At 31.5% G+C, this 26,141-nt stretch overlaps 1 long non-coding RNA gene across 3 annotated transcripts; it reads right to left on the reverse strand.

The window, feature by feature from the left end:
- Positions 1 to 19,149: 19,149 nt before the first annotated feature.
- On the reverse strand, positions 19,150 to 24,752 carry LOC129905255 (uncharacterized). Of its 3 annotated transcripts, XR_008770594.1 has the most exons (4): positions 23,509 to 24,752; positions 22,176 to 23,451; positions 20,071 to 20,603; positions 19,152 to 19,996 (listed from the first exon to the last, which is right to left on the reverse strand). It is a non-coding gene; the product is annotated as an uncharacterized LOC129905255 (long non-coding RNA). The 3 variants fall into 3 exon arrangements; XR_008770593.1 differs by having other exon boundaries at positions 19,150 to 20,603; positions 22,716 to 23,451; XR_008770592.1 differs by having other exon boundaries at positions 19,152 to 20,603.
- Between the last annotated feature and the right edge of the window lie 1,389 nt (positions 24,753 to 26,141).

Here is a 26,141-nt window from a genome sequence, read left to right on the forward strand (position 1 = left end):
GAAACTGATATAGACATAACATATACACGCAATTTGAGTCAAAACACAGTTGCATATAACAAAAAAACACTTAGCACTCTATCTTTTTCGGGTAAAGATGTAGACCAAAAATAAAATTTAAAAAAAAAGTTACAAACATGCATTTTTTGGGCACCACTAGTGTAACTTCTAACCATGTCGTCTAATCTTCATCTGAAGAAAATGTGCCTTTAGATATGCAAAAATTGAGCATTTTTCTCCTTTACGCGTTTCTTAATATTGAAAGGAACATCGCTTTTTTTAGCTGTTAATTCTTACCCCTGTTACATTTAGCCCCACTCTCCCCTAAGGACATGACCATTTTTGTAACGATCAATATTTTCGACTGTTTTTGTTACTTTTTTTGTTCTTGCCTAAAACTTGAAAAGCAAATCGAGTTTGAAAATTTTTATTGAGTAGTTTTTTGTAGATAGTTAAATTTCTATCGATTTATATGCATCCTTTTAAAAACTTTTACAATTAAAACATTGTAAAATACTTAAGAAAAACTATTCAAAGAAGAGATAAAAACGACATTTTTGACGATTTCACTGAATAGTCTATTTTTATACTTTGAGCATTTTAAGAGATTGAACATGTATAGGAGAAAAGAAGGTACTTTATTTTTCGACACAATGGTCACAAAAATTTAATACAGCTAAAATTTAATACTTCCAAGATCTAGTGTTTTTGGTCTTTTGACTAGTGAATTGAATCTTAAAAACCTTGCACGTTAGAGCTATTTAAATGCTAGATTCAAATTAAGAGTGTCAAAGGCCATTAGAAGAATATAGTTTGGTTTCTATGGAATTTTATTTTACGCCAATATTACTGTCATTTACGGAAAAATTGATCTTAAAAATTCTTTTTCTTTTATGTTTTTTTTTTTCAACTTTTCTCAATATTTTCTAAAACAAAAGTTTAATTCCACACAATCTTAAATAAAAGGTTTTTATCTAAATGACTGCATTCCAAACTTTTTAAAAAGTATAGAATTTTTTCGCATTTTTTTCAATATTTTTGAGGCTATATACAAAAATGGTTGGAGTAAAAGTTGTAGACACTTTTACAATCTACCTACAACTTTTGCATTTAACTTTTTTCGATAGGAGGTCTACTTTTGACAGAAATCGTAAAAAAACACGATTTTTGACTCCCACCACCCTCTTTCCCCAAATTTTTTGTGGGCAGTTTATTTTTCCCCTTTTATACATATACCATTTATCCTAAATTTTCCAACCACCCATGTGCTGCTAATAATTTTTTTATTTTCAAAATTTGCTACTACTTTCACAAAAAAAATCAAAGAAAAATTTCCATTTTGGTACCTACCTATGTACGTACATTAAATAATTTTTGAAACTTTTCCTACCCTAACCACCCGCACTTAAAAACTTTTTAATTCCTTTCCTACCCATACAATCCGCACTAAATACTTTTTAAAAACTTTCCTACCCTTACGATCCGCACTAAATAACTCCTTCAATACCTTTTCTTCCCTTCCAAAGTAAAAATACCAAAGCTCACAACAAACCAAGAAAATATGTATACCTATTTCAACAAAAAAATTCAACTTGCAGTTCCAAGGAAGATTGCCGTAGCAAACGAAAAAAAAAATACTTACGTAGGTATTATGTGTGTACACCTGAAAGCGATGCGCCTGTGCATCACAATCATACAATAAGAGAAAACAAAATTATAAATAAAAATCAAAACAGAAAACTACCCTCGACTTCTGTAAAAAGTCTTCAACGCAAAGTTTACAAAAAAAATCAAAACAAGGGAAAAAAGTACAAAATAAATAAAATCCCTAGAATAGGAAATACTTCAGCAGAAGAACAGAAAAAAGACAAAAAAATACCATCACCTCTTCCACAAGGAGCATTCGCTTCTTCATAAAACAACACATAAGAAAAAAAAAAAGAAATAAACCTAAGAAGGTCAAACTTCAAAGTAATTTTTTTAAGAGATTCCAATTTTTTAAGGAATTCCCTCGCTCTCGCAACATTTTCCTACTAGGAAAAGTTTCAAAAATTATTTAATGTACGTACATAGGTAGGTACCAAAATGGGAATTTTTCTTTGATTTTTGTGTGAAAGTAATAGTTGTTCGATTGAGGATGGGAAGAAAAATAAAAGAATGAATAAAAGTCCAATCCAAAATCAAGAACGTTTAAATGTTTATTCCTCAAAACTCTTAATATTAATAATTCAGATACAAAAAATAGATACGTGAATATTTATAATGTTCTGACAATTGAAATATAGAAAAAAGCGTGTGTGTACTGTGTACACGCGACTGAAGTTATAACTCTCACTCAATCTCGGAGATGGCGATTTGTATCAATGATACATCTGAATTCTGTTGTAGAATTCAATTTTATAATGCCGCAGTAATTCCTACAACTTAGGTATAATGTTATTAAAATTGTTTTTAACTGAAGAGCAAGTACCTATGTGAAATCTAGTAGCGCATTTTATTAAAAAAAAGAACAGCTATAAATAGTTAAAAACTTTGGGGCGACTTTCCATTAAGGGCGCACACCTAGAGTTCTGATTTTATTTTTTACAGTCAGCTTAGGGTCTCAATAGATTTTTCAATCTTCTAATAAACAGTCAGTTAACTGTTCGACGAATAAAGTTATAAGGCTCATTAACAATAAGATAACAACATTGAATAATTCATTCTACAGAATAATAAAAAGGAAAGTTGAGCCAAAACTTTTTACTTTTTACTTACTTAGTCACATTCAGCAAGAAAATCCGCCATGCAACGTATTCTATGCATTTTTTGTATCAACCTAAGCTGGATTGCGATGTTTGAAGAAACTGCCATGGCCATGAGCTGGCCTCGATGAACCATTTGGGATTCCGTCCATTTCACGTGGATAAAAAGCTTCGAACATGCCTTCGGGTGAAAGGACGGCTGCGATTTTCATGTCATTTGGATCGTAGCAGTTAATGTATGATGGAAGGAGAAGGGAAGTCAATGCCAGTGGTAGCCAAAAGCTACCATTCCATTTGACCATGCTTTTTGTTTTTTCTTCTTTTATTGTTTTTTTTTTTTGCGAAAAAAGAAGGGAGAGGAAATAACAAAACTAATAATTTTCGCAGGAGTCTTCTATATGACTTTTTTTCAAACAAATTAACTGTTAACTGTGAACTGTCAATAGTTTTTTTTGCCATACGTCAATTTGAACTGTGTTATCGACGCACGACAGGGTGACTCTAATTTTTTTCTGTTTTTTTTTTTTTAATTGTGGTTGGATTATTTCAAAAAATTGTATGGAGCTTGTGATTAACAATAATTTTGTTTGTTTCTCATACTCCAACGCTGCAAAAGAAGTAAAGCGGTCATTTTTATAAGTCTTTTACTCCTCTCAATTTTCATTTGCAACGTAGACCCTGGGTTTGTTTTCTTTATTTCCCAGTATTAAATACATTCTTTTTTATTACCCATTTGATTCCTTTTGTCAGTTATTTGTTTTTTTCTTATTTAATTCAGAAATGAAACCCTGAACAGTCAAAAAATTGTGTTCCTTTTTATCTCATTTTTCGTTCTGATCATGTTCAGAGCGCGCTCTGTGTGTTCAAAAATAGCTGAATAGCTGTGAAATATGAGGATGCTCATTTTCTTCAAAAACTAAAAACCTTTTTTCACTATAACTAAACTAATACTACGTTTCCATCTAGCCTAAATCCAAGATTTAGCTAAGTAGATTTAGCACAAATCTCGAGTCTTATTCTAAATCTCGGATTTAAAAGTAGGTGAAAATCTTAGATTTAGGGTAGCTGAACCCAAGTCTGAGATTAAGCGAAGTAGATTTAAAATAAATCCCGAGATTTATTCTAAATCTACTTAGCTAAATCTCGGATTTAGCGTAGGTGGAAACATAGTATAAGATGAAATAAATTCTCAAATTTTCTAATTTCGAGTGTCGAATCGTATAGAAAAATAAATTATTTTAATATTTGAACTGACCTGAAATTATCTCATATGGGTAAAAGAAGTTTTTCAAAACTTGTTTTTGGCAAAATCACGGGTTACAAGTCATTTTCAATCCATTTACCTGAAACCTGCTTAAAATAATTCGCGATTGTACTAAAAGTTTTACAAAACTTGTTCTTGCAAAATCACGGGTTGAAAGTCATTTTTAATGCATATGAGTGAAATCCGTAAAAAACATTTCACGATTGTACTTAATGTTTTATTAAACTTGTTTTTGGCGAAATTACGGATTAAAAGTTATTTTCAAATGCATTAGCCCTGTTACTTTGGGAGGTGGCAAGGCAGTAGCTTAGCTCACTAAAGCTTTTCAATGGACCGCACTTTCAACGAATCAATACAACCCAAGTAACAATTTTACTTGCATAAGGTCCTTTTTGTTTCGACAAGTTATAGTTTGTATACGTTTAGTTTAAGGCTTACTTACGCAAGTCATCCATTTTGGAAAGAAAGGAGGTCTCCTTAAGTGTTAAGAAGAAGCCTTGTAAATATCAGTTAAAGAAGACCTTTATAAGAGCCCTGTTCCATTGGAGGTGGTAGTTTACTCGTGAGTAGAAATCTACTACAACAACTACACTTTCGTATCTCCTCGAGTAGAAGATCGTGTGTTATTTGTAGTACTAGATCTACTCATGAGTAAACTACCACCTCCAATGGCACAGGGCTAAGACCTGTTTGAACCGTTCTAAAGAAGCCTTTTATTTTCAAGTGACAGAAGGCCTCTATAAGACCTGTTCCAAGAGGTTCTTGTAAGTATGCAAAGTTTTTATCCTGCAGATATGTTATGAAAGCCAAAAAATAGCTTGCATTGACCCTTATGAAAGCTAAATTGTTACTTGGGAATTCCCCTCTACTCGCCAAAAAAGCATGAATAGTTAATTAATGGACTACAGTTAACGACCACCTTCAATAGAAGGGGACTTTTGAAAATGATCTTTAAACTGTGCTTTTGGAAAAAACAGTTTTTGTATAATTTTTATTTAATCGTGAATTGTTTTAAGCCGGTTTCAGACAAACCTTACTAACAATTTTGCTTCTATAATGCTTTAAAGAAGCAACAATCCCAACAAACATTATCCCTTCTATAAAGCTTTACAGGAGCAATATTAACACCTGTAAAGCTTTATAGGAGCAAATTTGTTAGTCGGGATTGCATCTGTGAAGCTTTATAGAACCAAAATTGTTTGTTTGGAATGCATTGAAAATTACTTTTTATCCGTGATTTTACTAAAAATTAGTTTTATAAATCTTCTAGTACAATCGTGCATGCTTTGAGCGGATTTCACTCAAATGCATTGAAAATTAATGTTAAGCAGTGATTTTGCCAAAAATAAATTTTATAAAACTTCTAGTACCCATTTGAGATAATTTCACAAATTAGGTAATAATTTTATTTCTATACGATTTGACATTTTTCGAAATTAGATAATTTGCGGATTTATCACATTTTAGCTATAGTGAAAACAGCCTATTAATCATCACAGATAAAATATTTTATCCAAATTGAATGTTCTTCAAAATAATGCAATGGAACCTGACTGAATTATTAAACAGTGTAAACCAAGTCAAACATTTCATATGACATCCCTGTGTAATTACTTTGACTGTCACTCATTCGATTGTCAATTGTAATGTACTGTTTGCAGTTTGCGCACCACAAACAAGAGGAAACCTACCATGTTTGTTTAAAAAGTATTTTTCATGAAAGAAAAAGTGTGTTATGTGTAAAACTATAAAGGCTTGGCCACACCGAAGGGTACATGCGGTAGCGGTACGGGTACTTGTATGAAAAAAATTCCAAACTGACACATCAACGTTCACATGTGGAATTTTTTTCATACAATTACCCGCAACGCTACCGCGTGTACCCTTCGGTGTCGTCAACCCTTAAAGGCTTGGCCACACCGAAGGGTATATGCGGTAGCGGTACGGGTAATTGAATGAAAAAATTTCCACATCTGAACGTTGAAGTGTCAGTGACACATCAACGTTCAGATTTGGATTTTTTTAAATACAAATATCGTTACCGCTACCCGTACCGCTACCGCATACCCTCTGGTGTGACCATGCCTTAAAGCGAAAAAAATAGCTTTCCGATGTTAAAATTAATGATGGAATTTTCTATAGTTTTAGTGTAAATTACGTTTTAAAAAGTTCCAAACCACGAAATAAAAGAGAAGGAAAAAAAATCAAAGCGATTTTTTTCTTAAGCTGAACTAAGGAAAAAAAGTCAGTCATTTATTTTTTCTATTGTCTGTCTACTATGTGCGTTGGTCTTATTGATTTTAATTTAAAAAGAATTTGGTGTGCAAAGTTAAGGTACACGGAGAAAAAATAAGGTATGAACTACCTTATTTCTGGTATATTTAACTTTAATGTAAAGTTTAAATAGGGATGACTCCCCAATAAAATGGAATTTACCTTACTTTTCTAGTAAATTTATAGCTTAGGATTAACTTTACAGTAAAGCCTTTTTTTGTATGACTTTCTAATAGAAATTACTAGAAAGTTAGGTACATATTTTACCTTACTATAAGGCTGAAAATACTGATTTTTAAAGTAAATTGAACTTCTCTATGGAAGGTATATAATTAAGTTCCAGATTGGATCAAATAAAGTCAATTTCATTTTTATTGATGACATTTTTCTAAATAAAATTGTATGCATTTATCTTACAAAAATTAAAATAAAAATGTTGAATTTTGTAATTATTGAAAAGCATAACTAGGTAACACGTACTTAATCCTCAAAGCTATTTAGAAGTAAGTAACGTATGACCCTGTTATGTTTTTCAATAATTAAATAAATTACCTAGTTTATTATAATTTTGTAAGGTGCAAACAAACAATTTTATTTAGGAAAATATCATCATCATCAATAAAAATGGAATTGACTTTATTTGATCCAATTTTTATCTAATTCTTCATGAATTAATTAGATTGAATGATGTTAATTCATATGGATACCTATATATTATTCTAACACAAGAAAAAAATATGCTATCCGTAAATACGGAGCCAATAACAACGCATAAAGGAACACAAAAAGTAATGAAACCATTTCACTTCCAAAAGAAAAACACAGATTTTATTTCTTTATTAATTATTCCGCACCCGGACACCTAAAAGCTTTGACAAAAAAAATTTCCAAAACACATGGAAGACAAAATGGCAGACTTTTCAATGACAGCAATTAAGAGTTATTACTATGTATAGGGGAAAATTCCTAGAATTAGGTAATATTATTACCTTAGTGTAAGGTAAAACTTATTCACAGAATAGTTAAATTTGTAAAATATGTTTTACTAGAATCTTAAAGTGAAAAGAGTCATACACTTTTTCGGATGAAGGTTTATTTTACTCTACGTAAAGAAAATATTGCTACTCGTAAGGTATATACTACTTTATTTTGTTCACCATAATTTTCTTGTACAAATTACTTTACGGAACCAAGAAATGTTCAATACGTAAGGTAAATTTTACTTAAAATCTAGGGCTTTTTACTTTAATTTCCTTACTAGTCATATGGAGTATAAAATACTAGATTCATTTTTCTCCGTGTATAACTACAACGGCCACTTTTTGCAAAAAGTCAAAAAATTTTCAAACTCATTTTGTGACAGTTTTTCCGACAACAAAATTAAAAATAATGATGCAGAAAGCTTATTTTCTGGTTTGAAAAACAATTTTTGTAGTTTTTTCCAAAAACAAATAGCAATAGAGAGAAATCAAATTTGTTACTTTTGTAAATTTCCCACTTTTTCACTTTTTAGGTCATTGTAGTTAAGGCTTAATACATATTTCCAAAATAAATAGTAAAATGTTTTGTTTTATTATTTTACAATTGAAATTTTTGTCGTAAAAAAAAATAATAAACAAAATTTTGTAATAGGTACCTACCATCTAATAACCTAGATGGCACTACGAGTTAATCCTTGTGAAAGTTCTTTACAGAAGAGTAAATTTTCATCCGTCGCCGCTAAAGAAGTGTAAAGGCTTGACCACATCGGAAGGTATGCAGTAGCGGTAACGATATTTGTATACAAAAAATTTCACATCTGAACGTTGTTGTGTCAGTTTGGAATTTTTTTCATACCCATACCGTTACCCGTACCGCTACCGCGTACCTTCCCATGTGGTCCAGCCTTAATCTCAAAAATATTATTTGAATCACCCTGTATAGTTACTACCTTGCCGACAGTTTTTTGTTTTGATTTCATGTGACTAGGAGCACCGTTAATCCCTTTGACATTCTTGTCAAAAAAGAAATTTTTACTCTCCAACGCCGCTAAAGAAGTTATAACTTCAAAAACATATTTTTAAATATAGTAATTTTGGAACAAGTAATCTTATTAACATAAACAAATATTCTGATGTATATCATACACATGATCCAGTCCATATCTTCAACTTACCGGCCCCGCTGATAGATTATCAGAAAGAAAAAAAAAAATTGTTAATGCATTAAGATCAACCTTGCCATTGCTAAGTGGTGATTTCTGGCCGCCACTTACTCGGCCTACAATGACGCATTGATTTTAGTAACACGATTTAATTGGGTCACAGTCTGGTAATAGGCATATTTTGCTAATAGGTCTTTTACATATTCCATTAGAGCAGGCATGTCAAACTTGCGGCCCGCGGGCCGCATGCGGCCCACAACGAATAACTTTGCGGCCCAGTCCACATTTTTATTAATTTTGAGTTTTAGATTATAATTCACAGCTTTCGACACACATGCACCTCCTTTTTTCCTAATCAACAAATAAATATGGGAAAAAACAAATAGTGGAGTCAAATTAGCTTTATACCTCGGAATCCAGGGAAAGTCGATGCATCTGAAAAACGAGTATAGGGCTGCATTATAAAAGGGTCAAATAAGAAAGTTAAAAAAAAAAATTTCACCGCTCTCGATTACAACAGTTTTTATGGACCGTTTACTGTCATTCCGTATGCAAGCGTCAATCGGAATTGCTGTCTCATTTTAGATTTTGATCAAACTTTGTAGGGATGTTTTCTAGGACTGTAAGGAAGCAAATCCATGATGATTTAATTTTAAGTTGCGTGGTTTCCCCGCTACCCGCATTCGAACTTTTTCAGAAGGTCATTTTTATGTTATTATAACTTTGCGTCTACTAAAGATATCTTTTTGTTTGAAACGCCATTTTAAAGCTTAAGAGTAGTAATTTTTGAATATATATTAAAAAATTACGTAATAATTATCCCTGAATTAAAAATAATTTTTGAAAAACTGGTAATTTTGCTGATTTCTCATGGTTTTTGACTGGCTCCGGGACCTTGGGTATTATATGTAGGAAGCTTATACTTACCAAATAATAAATATAGATATTTTTCAACAAAATAAATCTAAAATGAACTCGATGGCTGTACTCCTTATGCAAAAATTTTAAGTTCAAAGTTTTGAGTTTCTTGAAAAAATATTTTTTTATACTATGATTTTTTACAATTTGACTAAAGATAGAAACATGAAACTAACAGTGTGTTAAGTTGAAACTTTTAACTTTAAGTCCTCTAAATAAAATTGTGTTATTTTCATATCTTCTTAGTGTACCGCTTGTTTGAAAATTCGCAAAAATGCTAAAAAGCCAAAAAAAACCCCTACTTAAGGCTATGATTGCACTATGTTTGACATAAGATAGAAGCATGAAATTAATAGCATATTTAGTTCGTACTCTTAGCTTAACACACTGTAAGTTTCACATTTCTTTGTTTAGTCAAATCGTATAAAATGACAGTATAAAAATTAGCTTTTTTAAAATACTCAATACTTTGAACTTAAAATTTTTGCATAAGGAGTACAGCCATCGAACTCATTTAAGATGTATTTTGTTGAAAAATATCTATATTTATTATTTGGTAAGTATAAGCTTCCTACATATAATATCCAAGGTTCTGGAGCCAGTCAAAAACCATGAAAAATCAGCAAAATTACAAGTTTTTAAAAAATTATTTTTAATTCAGGGTTAATTATTACGTAATTTTTTAATATATTTTCAAAAATTACTATTCTTAAGCCTTAAAATTCCGTTTCAAACAAAAAGATATCTTTAGTAGAGGCAAAGCTATAATAAGATAAAAATGACCTTCTGAAAAAGTTCGAATGCGGGTAGCGGGGAAACCACGCAACTTAAAATTAAATCATCACGGATTTGCTTCCTTACAGTCCTAGAGAACATCCCTACAAAGTTTGAGCAAAATCTAAAATGAGACAGCAATTCCGATTGAACGCTTGCATACGGACTGACAGTAAACGGTCCATACAAATTGTTGTAATCGTTAGCGGTGAAATTTTTTTTTTTAACTTTCTTATTTGACCTTTTAGTAATGCAGCCCTATACTCGTTTTTCAGATGCATCGACTTTCCCTGGATTCCGAGATTTTACAAATTTTATGTCTAATTTGACTCGACTAAAAAAAAAATAACAAATTTTATAAGCTCTCGTGGGTTAAATCAGGGTAAGTTATGTGATTTTTTAAAGTGAACTAGGAAGCGAATATTCTGAGTTAACCTACCAACGATTCTGGGGCTTGGGAATTTTTTTAGTTTTTAATGAATAAGTCTTTAAACCAGCATATCTTGCTATCTACCTACCTAGATGTTACAAAAAATTTATCTGAGTTAAACTCAAAACTGCGAGGAAAATTCATAATATAACGAATATGTGAACAAATGCAACATACAAATGCAAATGTGCATTCAAATGCAACCTAGCTCTTTTGGAACATCAGAAGATAAACGTATCAAAAATACTACGCAAAATATCTAAACTAAAAAATTGAATACGAAAAAGGCTTGCAGAATATTTCTTGAAAGACAAGTTCGCTTGATTTTTTTCGATTAGTTCCATAAACATAGATTTAATGCCGAGTGATGTGAAAATGGAGGAAAGCGATTTCTAATTTGACTCCGAAGTAAGTTCCAAATTCGTTGAAATGCCCGATTTTAGAAGTATTTTTGTGCACTTGAAAACTGCCATATAAAATCGTTTGTAAATTTCACAGTAGGTACCTGTCGAAGCGAGCAATTATTTCAGTCATTAAGAGGAATGAGTTACTTATAAAATCCTGAATAACTAACTTTGGTCTGAGAAAAAAATGGTAAATGAAAAAAAAAATAGTTTCATCATTTTCGCTGTTTTTTTTACAAAATTGTTTTACATATAAAAATTGTAGCTTAACATGTTCTGCGGCCCACAAAAATTTTTATCTCGCTGTTTTGGCCCCTTGTAACCATTGAGTTTGACATGCCTGATGTAGAATGAGGCAAAAAGTGTCTCCTGAACTGATTTTTTGAAACTTAGGCCTCATGCTGATTGGGCTAAATATTTAGCCGAGAATAAATTTTGATAATTATGATTATGACTGTGTATAAAATGTAGCCTTGAATAAATACATATAGCTGTGTGAATTTGGATAGACCAAACAAACCAATATTATTACCTAATTATGTTTATGCAAATATGTAGGTAGGTATATCAATCACACAATCACAATGTAAATCTCAATTTTATTTGATTGATTAGCTAAGCACTATAATCTCAATTATTTCTATTACGTTTCAATTTACTTCAGAAAACTAGATCAAAACATAAAAAGTTTCTTCTTCATTCAAAAACGAACAAGACACTGAATTGAAAATCCATTGCAAAACTATTTCTATAAATACCATCAAGTGCATTCTAACCACAAATACAATTATATAACCCTTTACCCATTCCCCCGCGAAAATATAACTATTATACCTAAAATGGCAAAAATTCTCTGTGGTAACCTACACAAAAAAACCGAATCCGCAACATATAAACAAAGGCAATGAAAAACAAAAGGACATATTTATATTATATAACCCCGCACGCACGCGATTTACGTTTTATGTGGCCGCAGAAAGAAAAAAAAAACTTTTTATTTATTTTTTTTTTTTATTGGGCCACAGGCCTCTTACGCTTTATTAATTTATACTAAATGCAACAAACTAATAAGAAACCAGAATGATCCGCCGTCCAAGCGTCGCTGCGATCATTGGGGTTACATACGTATTATTGGGCCCCTCTGATCGGTTATGCCTTTGCTTTTATAGTCTTTTAATGCTGACATTGCATTTAGTGGGTGATTGAGCTGTTGACCCTTTATTGCTGATGCCGCACTTATTGGTTGGAAGTGCTGTTGACCGTTATTAGCCGATGCTGCACTTTTTGGTTGATCGTGCTGTTGACCCTTCATTGCCGACGCTGCACTTATCGGTTGAATTGTAGTTGCTGCTATATCATATGTAACTCCTCCTCGGTTTGAGTAAGAATTCTCCTGAATTCTATAATTTACTTGTCTTACATTGTATGCTTTATTATACATTTTATTGCAGAAATAGGTTATGCTTACTGCTATACAAATAATCATTATAATCATGCTAATGTTTATTACATATGATATATTTTTATGAAATCTTAACTCATTAATTTCTTTTATATTTTCAAAATTATTTAAAACAATATCATCAAAAGTGATGGTTTTCTTAAAAGAAGTATTAAAATTATTTTCGGGGTAAAAATATTTTTCTTGAACAATTGTTTTGTTATTATAAAAAATTTCTTTTAGCAAATATATTTGACAATTAAAAAAATTAATAAGATAATTGTTGTTTAATACAATTTCTCTGTCATCACAATTATGTTTTAATTTTTCTTTGTATGCATATTTTACAATTAAAGTTTCATCATCTATTATTTGTATTTGAGTTTTGTTGTTATGTCTCAATTTACAATCTTTAGTTAGGATACAATGTTTGCTTGGTTTTAATTGTTGCACAGTTACATCATTTTGGTATACAAATGTTTTATTATTAATTTCTATTATATATTCGTTTTCGTAATCAATTTCAAAATGTTTATCATTTGGTAAAGGTAAAATTAACTTTTGTTCTACTGTTACATAATTTCTTGGAATTTTAATGGCGATTATGAGAAATTTGTTTTTGTATTCTAGTATACCCATTTTAATTAATTTAAGTTTATGCAAATCAATTTCATATTCATTTAGTTCTTCCAATGTCAATATACTGGGGTGTATTATATTATATTTTGCTGATACAACATTATCTTGAATTTGATTTACTTTATTTTCTATAAAACTTAATTTTGTCATTTGATCTAAAAATAATTGGTTTTTTACAATTTTTGAAATAGAATTTTGTATTCTGTTATAAGTATTCAGTATTTTTTCTCTATCATCTAAAATTGTTTTTTTTTTAATGTTTCTATCGATTCATTAAAATTTTTATTTATTTTAATTTGTTCATTTATTGCATCAATTGCATTATGGCTGTTTTCTTCTGATATACTTAAATAGTTCCAAATTTGTTCCCTATCTTCATTATCCATGGTTCCGAAGAGCCATCTTTCTACGTTTTCGACTACGTTTATTAAACCTCTTCTAAATCTTCTCTGTTCTTTAGGTGTAATCGACTTAATTTTTGCTATAATTGTTTCTATTTCTTGAAATATCATATCTTTGTTTTCGATCTGTAAGTGTTTAATGTTAGTTTGTATGAGTGTTATTGTGTTCAGAATTTCTTCTGGGTCTATAATATGTAGAATTGTATTTGTTTGGTTAGTAATTTCTAGATCTTTAATTTTTATTTTTAAATAACCTGTTTGTTCATTAATTAGTGTTGTTTGAAGTATGCCGTGTGTTGTTTGTGTTACTAGTAGTACTAGGAGCATTATTACCTGAAAATTTATAAGGTCTTTTAATATTGCTAATGTGTACGTTATTGAGATTTTTAATTTTATATCTAGGTTGTTCTTTATGTCGAACATTTTTGTAATTTTTGATTGGTCCTACTTCTCTTTCTTCTGAATATGTTTCGCGTTTTTCATTAAGTTTGTTAATTTTCTTAACTTTCGTTTGTTGGATTCTTTCATAAAGTACTAATTCATCAATTGTGGTTTTTATCGTGGAATGATATCTGTTGTTATAATTATCTAGAACTAATTGCAATTTCATTTCTATTGATAAATCTTTTTCTTCAATGCCTGTTATTTTTTCTAAAATAGTTGAATGCAATCTTTCAATATCCACATTCCCTGTGTGGCTATTAGGTTTCGTGAAGTGTATTTCGACCTCGCTTCTATTAAGAAAATCTAAAATATGTTCTGATTTGAATTCGTTATCTGATATTATTTTTTTTGGTTTACCGAATTTTGAGAAATGTTCAATAATAATTGCTTTTTTACTTCTCCAATTTCTATCGGTTATTACATACCCTACTGCAAATTTTGTAAGTTTGTCGATTATAGCTTTTTTCTCAATGTGAAATATATCTAAATGTATTATTTCATTTTTATGTTTTGGGGTCTCTGTTAAGTTATATTTTGGTTTAATGGGATTCCTATCGTATTTTATTTCCTGACACTTTTTGCAATTGTTAATTACTATCTGTATTTGCTCGTGAAGTTTAGGAAAAAAAATTTTTCTTTCAACGTGTAGTATGTTTCGTTTATACCACTGTGCATAGATTCTTTAGTGTGATAGAGGGAAATCTGTTTGTGAATCTCCTCCTCGGTTTTGATTTCGGCTGCTCTTTTAGTACATTTAATGAATTTTATTTTGTTGTTCATGGAGAATAATTGAATTATAACTTGTTGAACTTTATTATAGTCATGATCTTCTACCTCAGAATATATACCTGTTGTTCCTTTCTTAGTTACTCTAATTAGAACATCTTTTATTTTGTCCACTCCTTCAAGAGGATTCAGATATATAATTCTACGTTCATGCAATATTTCTATTTCGTTTGTTATTATACTGTAAGTTAGGATTAATTGCGTTTTATATTTGTTAACAATTTCCTCTTTTATTCCTATATGATCTAAATGCTGTTCCTCGACTGAATGAATTGTTTCCGTAAGCTCCATATTAGATTCTGAATCATTATCCTCGTTTATTTTGGGAGTGTTTTCTAATCTACTTAGGAAATCTGCTACTTTATTCTCTTTCCCTTTTAAATATTCGATTTCAAAATTATACTCTTGAAGTTTCAAAAGCCATCTTTGATTTCGTTGGGAGAACTCCTTTCCTTTATATTTGCTATTTAGATATTTTATTGGAATATGATCAGTTACAATTTTAAAATGATTTCCATATAAATATGGTCGATAATAGTTGACTGAGTAAACAATTGCCAGGAACTCTTTATCTGTTACACTGTACTTTTGTTCGTGTTTATTAAGGGTTCTGGATACGAAGCATATCGGGTGCCCGTTTTGGGATAGAACAGCGCCAATGGCATAATTGCTTGCGTCTGTTGTAACTACAAAGGGTTTGTCATATTCAGGATATTTTAAAATTGGATGTGAAGTTATTAAATCTTTAAGGTTTTTGAATGCTGAAATATATTGAGGGTCTTTAATATTAATTGTTTCACCTTTTTTCAAATATCTTATCATAGGATAAGCAATCTTAGCATAATCCCTTACGAATTTTCTATAGTACCCAGTCATCCCTAGGAAACCTTTAAGTTGTTTCTCTGTTTTTGGTATCTTTAAATTATCAATTTCTTTTACTTTGTTAGGATTTGGTTTAATCCCTTCCTTAGTCAAAATATGACCGAGAAATTCAGTATCTCTTTTCATAAAGCTGCTTGTATTTTAAGGTTATGATCTTGTAATTGTTTAAATATTTTTTCTAGAGAATGCATATGTTCTTCTAATGTTGTAGAGAATATTAAAATATCGTCTAAGTAGACTACGCATATTTTATTTATATGTATAATCACGTAAGATATTTTTCATAAGTCTCTGAAACGTTGCAGTTGCATTCTTTAACCCGAATGGCATCCTGATGTATTCATATAGACCCGCTGGAGTAACGAACGCTGTCTTTTCAATGTCTTCTGTTGCAAATAAGATCTGGTGGTAACCTTTTGCCAGATCTAATGTGCTGAAGTACTGTGATTTCCCTAATTTATCCAATATACTGTCTATATTGGGAATTGGGTATTTATCATCTACGGTTACTTGGTTCAACTTTCTATAATCAACGACAATCCTGTATTTTTGTATGCCGGTATTGTCAAGTTTTTTCGGAATAACTATTTGGTGAACTGTAACGACTGTTACTCTTTCGAATGATTCCTTGTTTCTCCATTTCTTCCATCTGCCTACGTACTTCGACTTCATGTTTTGGTGGATACCTATATAGTTTAGAGTTAATTTTTTGGTCTGTAGTAGTTTTTATTTCGTGAATTACTGTACTAGTGTTTGTTAACTGATCGCCTTCTTTGAAAATCAATTTTTTATATTTATTTAAAAGCTTTTCTACAGACTCTTGTTCTATTTCATTGAGGTGATTTGTTTGAATGTTACAAACTTCACTTATTTCCAACACATTAACTTCTTCAAGTAATGTGGTTAAGAATGGAAGATGTATACCATTTACTAAAATAACTTCCTCATTTTTTAAGTCTATAGTTTTTGCATTGTTCCTTATCCAATCCATTCCTATTGGGAAATCGTATTTAATTCTACTTTTGTCCATTTCATTCTTGCATTGCAAGGCTGATTAAATTGTATTGGACATTTTGTTTTTACTTGTGCTCGTGTTTCGTAAAGATTTGAGGGAACTCTAGTTGAATTTAATAGGCTAATGGTTGATCCTGTGTCAATCAATGCTATATAATCTGTTTTTTCAAAAGTTAATTGTATGCACATTTTTCTTGCATCCGAGGCTAGTTGATAAAAAACTCGTGATTCTCTATTTGATTGGTTTCTTCTTTATTACTTAAATAGTCTACTTCCATAGGTTCTATTCTAGCCTGTCTTGATCTATGTTGACCTGAATTTTGAATGTTTTGGGGATGGTTATTATACCCATTATTTCTAGCTTGGCCTGATGCATTATTATTTCTTATTTGTCCTGTCGGGCTATTCCCATTAGGTTGATTTTGATAACTGTTATTGTTTCTATTAACTTGATTTTGATTCGTATAGTTATTGTTTCTATTAGGATATTGATTAGTGTAATTATTGTTTTTAAAAGGATTTTGATTAGTGTTAGTATTGTTTTTATTTGGATTAGTGTAATTGTGTCTGTTGTTTTGGAAATTTTGAGAAGTTGTGTTTTGGCATTGATTTCTAGGTTCAATGTTGTGTGTTCTTTCTGATCGTAAATTATATTCATCCTGACCTATATATTTAAACAAAATTGTTCTAATTTTTGATAAATTGTATTCATTGTAAATCTCTGCAGCTAAAGCTCCTGCTGTTACATCTTTTATTTTTAGAATTAATGCACTATTTAGACAGTTAGCAATTTCTAAACCATTTTTATTGAATGTTGCACATTCTGTTATATAATTAATAATATTTTGTATCTTATCTAATAATTGACTGATACTATATACCTTTATACTATTAATGCTTCTCAGGATTGTTGCTTCGTCTTTGGTTGGCCGGAAGTGTATCTTCAGTTTTTGCTTGCATTCCTCCCACGATGCTGGTGCTTCAATTGCTACGAAGTTCTTTGCGATTCCTCCGATTTTCTCATTGTAGACAACAGCAAACACTTCGTTAATATTTACCGGTCCAAATTCTTCTATAATTTGGTCTATCGTCGCGATAAAAGAAGGTAACGTGCCTTGCTTTCCCGTAAAGTCCTCTATATATTTTAAACGCTTTTCTATTATAACTCTTATGTTACGCACTGCATTATTCTGACTGTTTAGAATTTCAGTCAGTGTTAGTAGACATTGTTCCATTATATGTTGTGCCATTTTGGTTTTTTAATTTTTTTAAAGTGATTATTAGATTCTTACAGTCACTTTATTATAATCACAGTTTTCACTTCGATAACACAAGGTTTTTGGTTTCGGATGCGATTATTAGCTTCTTAAAGTCACTTTATTATAATCACATACACTTTGATAATCCGTGGTTATTGTTTTTTATTGAAAAGTTTATTTCTAAAACAAAACACTGAGATTTCTTTTTTTTCGTTTCACTATCCTCTAATTTATATTATAGAGGACAACCGACTGCGCCATTTACGTTTTATGTGGCGGCAGAAAGAAAAAAAAAACTTTTTATTTATTTTTTTTTTATTGGGCCACAGGCCTCTTACGCTTTAATAATTTATACTAAATGCAACAAACTAATAAGAAACCAGAATGATCCGCCGTCCAAGCGTCGTTGCGATCATTGGGGTTACATACGTATTATTGGGCCCCTCTGATCGGTTATGCCTTTGCTTTTATAGTCTTTTAATGCTGACATTGCATTTAGTGGGTGATTGAGCTGTTGACCCTTTATTGCTGATGCCGCACTTATTGGTTGAAAGTGCTGTTGACCGTTATTAGCCGATGCTGCACTTTTTGGTTGATCGTGCTGTTGACCCTTCATTGCCGACGCTGCACTTATCGGTTGAATTGTAGTTGCTGCTATATCATATGTAACTCGCGAGAGTGTAGTATAATAAACCATACAACCCAGAAATCAACCTAAATATGCAAATCAATCATTGTGTACATGTCAAATAATGTCAATACACATTTTTACACACAAACAAGTGCATACTTACAAATGTACCCACATATCTAATCCTTTACCTACAACCTACATATATCCTCGCATGAGCGATGTGAATATTACACAATGCAAAGAATTTCGCTGACACAAAAAAAAAAAACAAAAATGTCAACTCGCACGCGAGTGCGATATTAGGTGTGTTTTTTATTACCACCGGTCTTAACTGGACAAAAAAAACGCCTCGGGGCTTAACCTGAAATCTTGGCAGCACTGTATATTGAATGTTCCGAAAACACCAGACACAACAAAAATTTAGAGTTGTCATATTTTTCGCTTTCGTCATTTTCTTGTATTTTTCATGTATGTTTTACAAAGAGATACAAAAATGTATGCTAGCAAAACTATTTCAATACATTTTGTCCTTCCAAACGTGAGTTTTCACGTTTTTAAACAAATTCTAAACAATTTATGAAAAAAATAGTTTGGTAGCACAGATTTAAAACTCTAAAAAAAATAAGCCCAGAGAAATCTCCGGGCTAAACAACTTAGCCCAAGGGGCTAAGGTGTTGTTGTATTTAACATGTAAATTGCTTAGCCCAGACTGCGTTTTTTTTGTCCAGTCTTAACTGGACAAAAAAACGCCTCGGGGCTTAACCTAAAAACTTGGCAGCACTGCGTATTAAATGTTCCGAAATCAGCTGACTAGACAAATTGGAATTGTCAAACAAAAAACAATTCCATGAAAATTTCATAATTAATTAGGATGCATTTGCATTACCTGTCGAAGGAACCGAATCTAGGTGCTTCCGGACATTTCCTTAAGGCTTTAAGCCACCAAATGAAGAACCATCTGAAAACCAAACGATTCCATTGAATAAAATTGAGGATTTCGGTGTTCACTGCAAGCAGTACTATCCACTTGAGGTACGTTACTTCAAGTCTAATCTTGATAGGAAGCTCTTTGATTCTTTGTGGAACTAATATTGGGTTAATACTCTTGGAAGCTCTGGGCTGCTCACAAACACCGAGTACACAACTGGACAAATATTTGATTTGTCCAATCAGGACAATGCAATAAACTTCTCTTACCTGAATTAAAAAGTTCAAGTGAACATATGCGAAACGAATATAGAGTTGAGGTTTGAGGTCACTTGAACTTTTTAATTGAATTATATTCAATCACTCCGCTTAAAAATAAAAATAATTTTCATTATTTTTTTCCTTTGCTTCTCTTACCTCGCTCTTAATCTGTTTTCAGGTGGTGATATAAATGAAAAGCGCACAGAAAATAAACCAACTAAAGCAACTACAGATTCCAGTTGTGCCTTTATTGAACTGATTCACGGTCTCATGGCGCAAATAGCCAAGGACAAGCTTTTCAACAAAGTTGGAATCAACAAGTAATCCTTACATTTCGTTTATAAAACCAAACAAACTCTAAATTGAATAAATTACATTTAATAAACTTTAACAAAAGGTTTTCCTATTCTATAAGATATTGAGTCACGAACCTTCTTGCCAAGTAGTTGATCGCCGTAGGGTACAAGTGATGGATTTCAAATACACATTTCACGTAGTTCTGGTGTCCACACTTTTAAAACGCAATCCTGATCGTCGGGGATTCGTATTGTAGTTGGACCAAATACAATTCTAGATCCGATATCTTCGATTGATCTTAAGCTTTTCAATGGTGCTCTCAAATCGATTTCCAAACGCACAGGTGTAGGCAAAGTATAATGATGAATCATATGATGATGTACAGCAGGTACATGCCTTTGTCTGGGCTGTGTTGTCGGTGGGGGTTCAAATGAAATTGACAAACTGACCATTTGATATGCCTGGAAAATTAACTCAATTAATAACTAAATACAACAAAAAGAGAGAATACAAGACTACACATCCTTTAAGTTTCGTCTAGTTTTTTCTGGAGGACGTTCTAGCACAAACACTTCAATCCTTATAAAAAGTATTTTTTTATAAATTTCAATCTGTTTCATTCATTTGTATGGGATTATTTCCACAAAATGGGACACCAATTTAGGGCCTAAGTAGGTTGAGACAAGAAAAGAAATAAGAAGAAGGTTTATTTTTAAGTTTAACAAGAAGGTCAATGATCTTCTAAATAAATATAAAATGAAATCGTGTGTGCTTAAAAGCATCATTTAGTTTCTTAAATAAGAAATATTTGGTTAAAAGTTTGGTATTAAAGTTAAGCACGATAGAACTCGAAAAAATTGTTTTTTGATGGAACAACTAAAGGCAAAGCATTTCAGTTTCCGTAAAATATAGAAATAAAATAAAATAAAACTTTAATATGCAATATATTGTCAAGCAAAATGGAATTATTATTCGATGTCTTCCCTTATTTTGTATAGACACTCTTAACGAACATTTTTTAATATCAAATATTAAACGAACCACTTTGAAGAGTTGCCATTTTTGAAAGTACTTCAGAGCTAAACGTCCACACTGAATTTCCGGAAACTATTATATTTTCAGAATATTTGTTCGTGTTTTTAAGATGCTTTGCTAGGGAATATTGTAGGGCTTAAAAAAAAAGGAAGTAGGTAGTTGTCTTAAGTTTTCTATTTAGGAAATTAATCGATGTATTGGGTGAATTTAGAGACCACACCTCATTAAGTATAATTTGGCAATGAAATTTAACCGATTTACTTTCGTTTCATATTTGAAACACCGTTGTGCCTCATTTTTATATCAATAGGTATTATTTTCATCTCCACAATAGTTTTTTGTTAACTAAAACTTAGTTGTAAAAAAAGTTATTTTTTATATTTCGGCATTGGTTTGTTTTTCGGGTACTATTTTGATAGGGAAACCTTTATTTTTCATATATCTTTCCATAAGATTCTGGTTTCCGAATGTACCTTTCTGATACTCGTTGGACTCGAGTTTTTCTTTAATTTGAGTATAGAAGACTTATACTATGTTTCCACCTACGCTAAATCCGAGATTTTTTTTCGACATACTTATTCCATATTTCCGTTAAAATTGATGCAACAACTTCATTTAATATTTTACATTTCTTTTTATTCTAGGTCATGAAAATGGTCAAATTTCTTTGTGGGACATCAGAAAAGGCAAGGAAATCAACTCTGTCAACGATCACACTGCCGGTATTAATGACATGCAAATGAACAAAGATGGGCAATAGGTGTGTTTTTTATTACCACCGGTCTTAACTGGACAAAAAAAACGTCTCGGGGCTTAACCTGAAATCTTGGCAGCACTGTATATTGAATGTTCCGAAAACAGCAGACACAACAAAAATTTAGAGTTGTCATATTTTTCGCTTTCGTCTTTTTCTTGTATTTTTCATGTATGTTTTACAAACAGATAGAAAAATGTATGCTAGCAAAACTAGTTAAATACATTTTGTCCTTCTAAACGTCAGTTTTCACCTTTGTAAACAAATTCTAAACAATTTATTAAAAAATTAGTTTGGTAGCACAGATTTAAAACTGTTCAAAAGGTTAAGCCCAGAGAAATCTCCGGGCTAAACAACTAAGCCCAAGGGGCTAAGGTGTTGCTGTATTTAACATGTAAATTGCTTAGCCCAGACTGCGTTTTTTTTGTCCAATTGTAATAAAAAACACACCTAATGTTTGTTACCGCCTCTAAAGATACATCAGCCAAATTATTCGACTCGGAATCGCTAATGTGCTTGAAGACCTACAAAACTGAAAGACCCGTCAATTCGGCTTCAATCAGTGCAATTATGGATCATGTTGTTCTTGGTGGTGGTCAAGATGCTATGGAGGTGACAACAACTTCAACTAAAGCTGGCAAATTTGATTCACGTTTCTTCCATTTGATATGCCTGGAAAATTAACTCAATAAATAACTAAATACAACAAAAATAGAGAATCTTTTTTTTCAACTTTCCGGAACCGGCCCTGTTCTACTGTGAACACATGGACATATATTTTGAATCTGTCGAGATCGATAACTAGGTAAACTCCGAATCGATGATAAATCTATCGGAGTTGGAGTCAGGTATCGGCGATGTATTTCCTGCATGGTTTGTTGGCAACACCAAAGATTATGATGAACAAGATAGGGTGGTGGAGCTCCTACTTGATGAGGTCGATGATGTTTTGTTCCTGCACTAAATGTTGGATACTCGCATTTGACTTACATCACGCACAAAATATGGCGGATAATTGGAACTCTGTTGAATGTGCAGCTGGCGGTGAGCAAATGTTTGCACGTCGCGGTGGTGGTGGTGGTTGTTGCTGTTGTTGTTCAGAACTTATTTCAAAAGTTGATTCAGGTGGTGGCTGAGGAGCCGAGGGTGCTGCTGTTGGTTTTGGTGGTATATTATTATTTTCATGTGCTGGAACAGCAGCATTTGGATGCGGTGGTGTTGTTGTCGATGAAGCTGGACCTCGAAGGCATTGAGGTTCAGAGTATCCCCAAACTGAACTCGTGGATACATGTCCGGAGCAACTGGGTCTGGATATGCATAAGGAGGAACATCTTCGTGAAAACGATCGCGTTGATAGGCATTGGAAAATCTGGTGTTAAACAGTACGTAGTCTTGAAGTTCGTGGCTGATAAGGAGCAAGCCTAGGTGGCCCGACAATATTTCCGGAAACATTTGGGCGAATGCGATTTACATTGTAGCGATATCCATCGTAAGAACGACCATTAAATGCGGTCCCACTTGTTGAGCTTGCAGCAGATGTTGAGGAAACTTCATTGAACCGACGTGGGTAGCGATAATCATAGTAAGAACAAGCTTCTGCTGCTGATGCTGCAGCGGCTGCAGCAATAGTTGTTCATGATGTGACTTCAGTTGGTGTAGGTGTCGGTGGCAAGTTTTGATGTATATGTGATAAGAGTTCCGATGTCGATGTGTCTCTTTGGGGTGTCTAGAAAAATAAAATAATTATAATTTAAATTTTATTTAAATAAAAACTCTTACTCACAATTGTTGATGTTTGTGTGGTTTCCCCGCTACCCGCATTCGAACTTTTGCAGAAAGTCATTCTCGTGATATTATAGCTTTGCGTCTACTAAAGATATCTCTTTGTTTGAAACTGCATTTTAAAGCTTAAGAATAGTAATTTTTGAATAAATAATAAAAAAAATACGTATTAATTATCCTTGAATTAAAAATAATTTTTGAAAACCTGGTAATTTTGCTGATTTTTCATGGTATTTGGCTTGCTCCAGAACCTTGGCTATTATATGTAGGAGGCTTATACTTACCAAATATTAAATATAGATATTTTTTTGATGAGTTTACAGGATTCTTATTGACCTGAGTGTTGTGGAGGGGCTCTGAAAAAACTTGAGATTTTGTTTTCAGTTTAAAAAAAAATAAAATTCTTTTTTTTTTATAATTTTTTTTTTTAAATTTTATTTTACCATTTCAAACGTTAGTTTTGACGTTTCTTAACAAATTCTGAACAATTTATGGTTTGGTAGCACCGATTTAAAACTCTTCAAAAAGTTAAGCCCAAAGAATTCTCCGGGCTAAACAACTAAGCCCAAGGGGCTAAAGTGTTGTTGTATTTAACATGTAAATTGCTTAGCCCCGACTGCGTTTTTTTTGTCCAGTTAAGACCGGTGGTAATAAAAAACACACCTATTATAAACACGAAATGAATTGTTAGGAAAAACCCAAGAGTCTACATGAACAAAACAACCCTTTTTGAAAACCAAAGATAATGATCTTGCAAAAAATATCTACTATCTACCTACTCTCTGCAGCATCTTCATAATTTCATGAATGATTTCTGCCTGCCTGAGTGAGGAAATAGGAAACAAAAAAAAAAAAGTATTATGTAAACACAAAAAAAAAAACAATATACAGGGTGTCCCACAGTCACCGCCCCAAATGAAAACCATGGATTCCTGAGGTCATTTTAAGTCGAATAACTTAAGAGGTAATTTTCTCGTTTTCGTCTCGTTTTCGAGTTACCACGGTTTTTATGATTTTTGCTCTCTTGTGCTTTAAGTGGCCTTATCTTTGCCAAACTAAGTTTCATTTGAAAGATTTTTTTACAACCAATCAAGAATCTATTACAGTGTAAGATTGTCTCAAAACTTTTTTTTCTGCGGACAACCGTTTTTCCACAATTTTGCATCAAACACAATTTTCTTTCATATCATTTAAGTCAAAAAAACACGCGTTAATGAATATTAATTTTTTGTCCTTTTTATTAAAGCCCAGTTTATTTTCATAAAAAAAATAAGTTTTATTTCATAAAAAAGGCTACTGAAAGTAATTAAAAAAAATAAACAAACTGAGTGAATTAAAAAAAAAAATAATTGTTAAATAAAAAATTGATTTAAATGAATTAAAATTTTTTCTTAGCTTTATCTATTTGTTCTTTTCTTAACCACAATAGCTCAGCAAAAGTTTTTAGTTCATTTAAATCAATTTTTTATTTAAAACATATTTTTTTTTTATTTCACTCAGTTTTTATGAAATAAAACTTATTTTTTTATGAAAATAAACTGGGCTTTAATAAAAAGGACAAAAAATTAATACTCATTTACGTGTTTTTTTGACTTAAATGATATCACTTTCATATCATTTAAGTCAAAAAAACACGTAAATGAGTATTAATTTTTTGTCCTTTTTATTAAAGCCCAGTTTATTTTCATAAAAAAATAAGTTTTATTTCATAAAAACTGAGTGAAATAAAAAAAAATATGTTTTAAATAAAAAATTGATTTAAATGAACTAAAAACTTTTCCTTGAATTAAAAATAATTTTTGAAAACCTGGTAATTTTGCTGATTTTTCATTGTATTTGGCTTGCTCCAGAACCTTGGCTATTATATGTAGGAGGCTTATACTTACCAAATATTAAATATAGATATTTTTTTGATGAGTTTACAGGATTCTTATTGACCTGAGTGTTGTGGAGGGGCTCTGAAAAAACTTGAGATTTTGTTTTCAGTTTAAAAAAAATAAAATTCTTTTTTTTTTATAATTTTTTTTTAATTTTATTTTACCATTTCAAACGTTAGTTTTGACGTTTCTTAACAAATTCTGAACAATTTATGGTTTGGTAGCACCGATTTAAAACTCTTCAAAAAGTTAAGCCCAAAGAATTCTCCGGGCTAAACAACTAAGCCCAAGGGGCTAAAGTGTTGTTGTATTTAACATGTAAATTGCTTAGCCCCGACTGCGTTTTTTTTGTCCAGTTAAGACCGGTGGTAATAAAAAACACACCTATTATAAACACGAAATGAATTGTTAGGAAAAACTCAAGAGTCTACATGAACAAAACAACCCTTTTTGAAAACCAAAGATAATGATCTTGCAAAAAATATCTACTATCTACCTACTCTCTGCAGCATCTTCATAATTTCATGAATGATTTCTGCCTGCCTGAGTGAGGAAATAGGAAACAAAAAAAAAAAGTATTATGTAAACACAAAAAAAAAACAATATACAGGGTGTCCCACAGTCACCGCCCCAAATGAAAACCATGGATTCCTGAGGTCATTTTAAGTCGAATAACTTAAGAGGTAATTTTCTCGTTTTCGTCTCGTTTTCGAGTTACCACGGTTTTTATGATTTTTGCTCTCTTGTGCTTTAAGTG

This window comes from Episyrphus balteatus, chromosome 1, assembly GCF_945859705.1.
Source record: "Episyrphus balteatus chromosome 1, idEpiBalt1.1, whole genome shotgun sequence".
In the NCBI taxonomy this organism is placed as follows: domain Eukaryota; kingdom Metazoa; phylum Arthropoda; class Insecta; order Diptera; family Syrphidae; genus Episyrphus; species Episyrphus balteatus.